This window comes from Penaeus japonicus, unplaced genomic scaffold (assembly GCF_977035675.1).
Source record: "Penaeus japonicus unplaced genomic scaffold, GWHDUDI00000001_assembly GWHDUDI00000033, whole genome shotgun sequence".
Classification (NCBI taxonomy): domain Eukaryota; kingdom Metazoa; phylum Arthropoda; class Malacostraca; order Decapoda; family Penaeidae; genus Penaeus; species Penaeus japonicus.
In genome coordinates, this window is record NW_028234435.1 from 14,010,054 (window position 1) to 14,017,553 (window position 7,500).

The 7,500-nt window shown below is 36.5% G+C and overlaps 1 long non-coding RNA gene across 4 annotated transcripts in view; it reads left to right on the top strand.

The window, feature by feature from the left end:
• The window catches only part of LOC122260281 (uncharacterized), a 21,713-nt gene that overhangs the window by 11,893 nt on the left and 2,320 nt on the right, over positions 1-7,500 (top strand). For 3 of the 4 annotated variants that reach the window (XR_015190437.1, XR_015190438.1, XR_015190436.1), the window contains 2 exons: positions 2,881-3,018; positions 6,909-7,034. This is a non-coding gene — a long non-coding RNA (uncharacterized LOC122260281). Of the gene's footprint in view, positions 1-2,880; positions 3,019-6,847; positions 7,035-7,500 lie in introns of all 4 variants that reach the window. The other variant, XR_015190439.1, reaches the window with a different exon arrangement.

Genomic DNA, 7,500 nt, shown 5'->3' on the forward strand with positions numbered 1-7,500 from the left:
TTATTTTTATCAGTTTACCATGCAATTTCCCTGGTCTCCTTCATCCCCTCTCCTGCTATCGGTACCAAGATTGTGGGTTATAGGGGTCGAATCATGGATCTTACTCACTGTGTGAGTAGTATAGAGTCAGAGAAATCCATCGATACTAGATTCACTATTCTGAATATTTACCTATATAGCAATTCTGGCACTAAATCACAAGGGAGGGGATGTATTTTTTTAAGGAAATCATTAGGTAAAACAGGCTGAGATATGATATATATGAAACTGATTTATCATAAACACCACAAAAATAGCTGAAGAAACTTTCTGCCAACACCCAAAATTTATGGGAGTCTATAGTGTGCATCCCAACTTCTGTTGCAATTGCAGAAATATTACCACAAATATGGCTCCCTGTATTTTTTAGAAAATGTTTTAACCAAGCAACCCCTATGGTATTTACCTGTTAGGGGCTTTTCCCTCGGACCCCTACCCACAAAGTATTTGTCCTTCTTCTTGGTATGTAGATACAGGATTCTAACTGGCATAAACAAAAAAAGGTACAGTAGTTTTAGCGAGTATGGTCATAATTTTAAGAACCCATCAAAAATTCAGTATGTCACTTTTACTGTGACAAGAATCATGTATCCTGAATCATGAATTCACATAATGGCTTAGGAAGTAAACCAAGAAAATATAACAAAAAACAACCATAATGATGCAATAGTTGAAAACTACAACATAAAACACCAGAATAAATGTTGGAGACGCACTAAAGGACGCAAACAACAAAACCCAAAACACCTTGCACAAACATGAGAATACACCCTGTCAATCAAGAGACCAAAATACAATTCTAACGTAGGCCCAAACTTTAAACGAAGCACAAAGAACAGAGAAATCCAACCAAATCAAGAAAGCAAACATTTCACTGAACCAGACAAACAAACAAACAAATCACTCCCCAAAGTGCAACATACTCAGACAGCCATGAACAAAGAAAAGAACAAAAGGACAACAAGAAAACACTCATAAACAGTTATGTGCCTTATGGTACAATAACATGGACATTACCAACACCAAGCAAGAATAATGATAGGATAGAAATAAAACAAAGGAATAAGTGTGCTTCCCCTTGTTCAATACCATAAAGAACATCTTCAATATGGTAACAAAAATCATAAGTAATATGAATTCTGACAAACTAGTAATATATATTTTCATGAAACCATAAGAGAAGTAATGAAAGCTTTAAAGGCATTGTTAGAATTTTGATATGGTAAAACTAATTCTTTGGAATGTAAATTGTCTCAAACAAAAAATTGGAATTATACCATTTGATTTGCAGAGATAATCCAGGTATGACTGAATGAAAGCCAGGCTTAAAAATAAAAATAAATTTTCACAATAAATGAAACTAGCAATGAAAAAAAAATTACAGTAGCAAAAATATATATCATGCAGTGACATCAAAACATTACATAAACCAAATTATAGTCCCAAAACTAATAAAAAGAGACTTCTATGCCCCACCAAATTTACTGGAACCCAAAAGAAAGCAGTAGACCATTTAATAAAACTGGTGAAAGAATAAAAAAGACATATCGGGGAAAGTTAAATGTACCGTCAAATAATGTGAATTTATCCTAATACCAGAAAAGAACTTAAACTAGATATCTATTAAGTAGCTCACCATCTGTAGCCTATCTACCCATAGAAGCTGGCCCCATCTTGGTAGTGATTACCCTTTTGAGAACTGCAAAATACAGTAGTTACAAAAACAACTTTTATCTGGAAGACAAAGTGGCACTTCTTAAATGAAGGATGGTCTGGTTAACTTACTTAGAGACTTTTGTGTACAACATTGAAAATATAGGCATACAAGCATTTAAAAGTATAACTAAGGTGTTCCTTGATGTTTAATAGAAATATCTGAACCATGTCACTAAGCAGTCATGTTATCTCAGGATGGAATCCCAGCATGTTTCTTCAGAGATGCCTATCATGGTCTCATCTTCTGCATTGCTTCATTAGCATGAGATTTGCATTTTAACACACTTTGGCACACCATTTCTTTCTGAGCTTAGCACAAAAACTACAGTCAAATGGTTGGTGTCCCTTACCTGATCATGCTTTTCTAACTTATCTGTCACCTGTCAGTACAAGTGCAGTTAACTATCATGCAAAATTAAATTTCTGACAATAAATCATGTAGTTCCAATGTGCAAGTTGCCTGAAGACATTTGACTTATTTTGACAAAGTTCATTAGCCTTGTCCCATGTACAAGTTTTGGTTATTGTCTTATGCATGTGTGAAACCAAAAGAAACGAACAGTTAGTTACCCGAGATATAAACATTCTGTGACTCAGTATCCTAAAGTACAGAAACCATGCAATTTCCATTGGAAGCTAGACATCGCCACCAACTTAAGTTTTAACACGTGGAAAAGCAAAAAGTTTAGTTGATTTGAATTTTCATTGAGGGTTAGTAACACAGCCTGAGGTCAGTGATCTACCTACTCAACCAGTAATTAGGGTCAGAACATGTGATTGGTGTGGGTGCTGTAAAAGAAATTAATGAAATATTAAATTAAACAAGGAGACACAAATATAATCCTAAACAAAAAATGACAACATCAAAACCAACAGCCCGCAAAGCTAAAATCATAAAAGTAGACACTTGCAATAAAAGAATCAAGACCAAACACCCAAGATAGAAACAAAATCTACACAAAGTAAAAATTGAGACCAACCTTGTTTGCAGATGGTTCAGAAATATAAAAAAAGGACATAGAATATATATGATACCACCCTGCCCAAGAATAAACTCTCACATAATGAAATTAATACAGGTTCCCAGAGGAATACACAATCTTAACATAAATCTTCTAATTACAGAAGCTGATGAACAACCAGCAAAGAAGTTTTGATTCAAATAGGGACTATGGATAACCAGTCTGAAACCCCATGGAGATGCAGCACCTTGGCAAAGTTACCACAATGAGAAGAGTTATTCACTTCAGGAGTCGGTGAAAGGTGAGAATTATTGGATATTCTGTGGTAACGATTTAGCAATTATTACTTTTTGCATGAGAGGTGGACGATGTATGTTACAGTGAAGGAAAATGATTGAGCACCAGGTAAAGGGATCCATGCATGCCTCTTAGAAGGAAAATATCCAACGGGAAGTGGTTTGGGTACTTATCCCCAGTGTAGAAATACCTTAGGGCAGTAGTTCTCCACCTGTGTTTCATGGAATCCTGAGGTTTCCTGTAGAGATCTTAAGGGTACCATTACACATTCCCCTTCATGTTGACTGAAAATATCTTAACCCATCCACGACGGGGGCATTCTAGCCTTGAATGTCACAATGCCGGGGCGTTCGAATTATTAGGCCTAAATCAATTGAATGGCTGGCACAATACTGTGCCGCCCGGCCACTGGGCTTTTGAATGAGCAGTACAGTACTGTACCACACGTCCAGAGAGGGTTAATCTTTATGTATTTCTATATGTACATGAGAGTGTATATATGTGTTATGTGTGCATGCATGTGTGCGTGTGCATGTTCCTGTGCGTGTGTGTGTGTGCATGTGCATGTGCGTGTGTGTGTGTGTGTGTGTGTGTGTGTGTGTGTGTGTGTGTGTGTGTGTGTGTGTGTGTGTGTGTGCATGCATGCTTGTGTGCATATGTGTTTGTGGGTTTTTAACTTTTCTTGCCATAAAGTTATTCTTATGTATTCTAGGTTAAGTCTTATTATCTATTTAGGGCTTAATTCTAATTATAAAAAAATCTAAATCATGTCATTTATTACATGATAATCTTACAATCGCTCTATAAGTATTGATATAGAAAACAAAAAGAAAACAATGGAGGGTGAGAGGGAGATTTTTTGCCACATGAAGAAATTTTATAACTCAAAATAACAGTAACAAATCTTTGCCTGAGATGATTTAAACTAATCAGTTTCTTTCAGCGGCAATAGTATGTCTAATCATTATTCTTCAGACCATTAGCAGTAGCAAACCATAACTTGTTTATCTTTATAGCAGCCTGAATCTCTACCACCCTAGCAGGACTGTCACCCTAACAGAAGATATAAGGACTTTAGACATGGTTGTCAATTATTTGGACTATTTTTTTTTTCTCTCTTTCTCTATCTAAATGTGCCACCACAGTAACCCCTCAGCCAATTGCAAATATATTTATGAAGGACAATTGACATACACAGAGGTGCTCTCTTTCTCTTTTTCTTTCTCTTTCTCTCTTTCTTTCTCTTTCTCTCTTTCTTTCTTTCATTCTTTATATCTGTTTAGCTCTTTTTCTCTTTCTCTTTCTCTCTCTTTTTTTTTCTCTCTCTCTTTTTCTCTCTTTCTCTTTCTCTTTCTCTTTCTCTTTCTCTCTCTCTTTCTCTCTCTCTCTCTCTCTCTTTCTCTCTCTCTTTCTCTCTCTCTCTCTCTCTCTCTCTCTCTCTCTCTCTCTCTCTCTCTCTCTCTCTCTCTCTCTCTCTCTCTCTCTCTCTCTCTCTCTCTCTCTCTCTCTCTCTCTCTCTCTCTCTCTCTCTCTCTCTCTCTCTCTCTCTCTCTCTCTCTCTCTCTCTCTCTCTCTCTCTCTCTCTCTCTCTCTCTCTCTCTCTATCCTTTTAACTTTTATATTTTTATTTATTTATTTATTTATTTTTTTTTTTTGGGGGGGGGTTATATTGTCTTTTTTCTTGTGAGTAAACCTTTCCTTTATGTTTTTTCCCCAGTTGTCAATTTTTTTCATCAGTACCTGTTAACCCGATACCGCCGAGTGCCGTCCACAGACGGCGATTATGTAATATGCATAGCGCCGGGTGCCGGCATGCGCCGTCAATCATATAATTGATTTAGGCCTATACGTTCGAGAGCCCTGGCATTGCAGCCATGCAAAGACGGAACAGTGCCGGCAGGAATAAGCAAAATGGGTTTCAACTCACTTCCAAAACCGTCCACAGACGGCGATTATGTAATATGCATAGCGCCGGGTGCCGGCATGCGCCGTCAATCGTATAATTGATTTAGGTCTATGCGTTCGAGAGGCCTGGCATTGCAAAGACGGAACAGTGCCGGCGGAAATAAGCAAAATGGGTTTCAACTCACTTCTAAAACCTAGATGGCACCACTTTCTTCTAGCACCAGCAGAAGAGAGAGCCTTGAATGGCACCCATCTATGGTCTCTAGCAAGCACTATCTCTATAGAGGGATGGCACATTGCAAGTTGCCGACCTCTTGCTCTAAAGTACTGCAGATGAAAGATGTGCAGGCAGAACGAGAGGAGAAAGGTGACTTACACCATGCCCAATGCCTAAATGTGCCCCTGTGCCAGTAGGGATGCCTTTTATTGTGGCACTCACTGTCAAAAACACAAGTTTCCTTCTTCTTCCCTACCTCTTCATTTTGGATGGTTATAAGTTTCGTGTTTGTTCATGACAGCACAGAAAAACGAAAAAATAAAGTTGCTTTTTGGCCAACCCCCCAAAACAGTAATACTTCTATCACATTGAGTATAAAGAAAAAAAATGAATTGATATGGACCCTGAGCTACAATTTTAGTCAACTGCAGAATTGATGGAGCCTGTGATGTGACAGATATAAATTTCTAAAAACAGTAAAACACACAAAAAAACAAAACACAAAAATGTCTCTAGCTCTACAATGAGTGACTAAAAGGGAGTGGGAAAAATCAAATTATGTTGCAGAAGCTGCCTCGATCAGAAATAAAACTCATCCTGGAGCCTGTGTAAGCAAATCTATCCCCCGTCGGCAATGGGTTAACAGTGTTTTCCGGTTGTTACTTGGCATTTTGTGCTTTCATATGCACTCACACCCTGTTGAGAAGCATTGATAGTTTATATAATGATAATAATAATAATAATATGGGATATATTATTCAATAGGGAAAGATGTCTTTGTAGTAACAGGGCTATTAAATATCAAGGAAAGTCTTACATAGTTATACTTTTATATGTCTGTATGCATGTGTTTGTAATGCTGTATATTATTTTGTATAGACACAAAATACCACAATATGTGTTCTTAATCTCCGTGTCCACTTGTCCTGATGATTTAGCCTTTAGATTTCTTGGCAGAAAAAGGTCAGCTGCAGCCAGAGAGAGCATGAATAAGTGAATTTTACAAATTATGTTGCTTGTGTTGATGGGAACATTAACAAATACTTTGGGAAAATGATCAACTGATATGTAAAATCCTTGAGAGTTTATTTAGGAATGTAATTTTTCTATATACACTACATTTTTTGATAATATTAATAGAATGTGCAGCAGTGTTGGCTGATATTATACCTAAACCAGAGTATATAATGTGTAAAAGAAAAAAGATATTATCAAGAGTAAATGGTGTTACTGTCTTATCCTGAAATATTTGTCAAAAGAGATAAGAAAACCACATAAGTCAAATTGAGTTAACACAATATCAAGGAAAATTTGAAGAATTAGGACTTCCATGAATGCAAAAGACAGATGGATATACTGTACTACAAAAAAATATTGACCAAAGACAGTACTTTGACACAAGTGATAGAAATATATTAGTAAAAGAAAACTAAATTCTGAAACTCGCTGAATTTGATATATACGATCAATGAATGTTTCCTCTTCTTTTTGCTCATTTTAAATATAGATTTAAATTCTTTGACAGTCCAGTCTTTTTAATTTGGGCCTAATATTCTTATATCAATTTTCCGAGTGAATTTTGATCCACTAACAGTTTTAGTCTTGGTCAGTAATAATAATAAGACTTAGATTTTCTATTCAGTCTCATGTGTTTATTTTATATGATATCAGGAGCTACATCAAGATTTTGAAATCACTGTTTGCCTTTCAGAAACTACAGTGATTTCAATAATGTTTAGTCATAAAGAACATAACATTCATGAAATCAACAGACTCTCATGGTGACTGACCCATTTCCTGGAAGAAGTGCTAGCAGGAGTATCTCAGAAGCTTGGAATTAGAGCTACACAACGGAACACTCCATGACAGACTTACAGATGATCCAGGGGGCTTATCAGGTAGAGTTTTGTCTACTGCTTATTGTGTAGAAGATATTTCATTGTCTGTTGATTTAAGATTGTATTTTAATCTTTTTAGATTCAAGATATTGATTTATTTATGCTGCTTTATATTCCATTTAAGCTAAAGATCTTGTAGATGTATTCGTAACATAATCTTCATGGTTCCTCTATCTTTATTTTTCCCCTTATTTTACTACTTATTGATTGTTCTCTCTCTGTTTCTCTCTCTCTCTCTCTCTCTCTCTCTCTCTCTCTCTCTCTCTCTCTCTCTCTCTCTCTCTCTCTCTCTCTCTCTCTCTCTCTCTCTCTCTCTCTCTCTCTCTCTCTCTCTCTCTCTCTCTCTCTCTCACTCTCACTCTCTCACTCTCTTTTTCTCTCTATCTCTTTCTCTCTCTTTCTCTTTCTCTCTCTTTCTCTTTTTGTTTCTCTCTCTTTCTCTCTTCCCCACTCTCTCTCTCTCTCT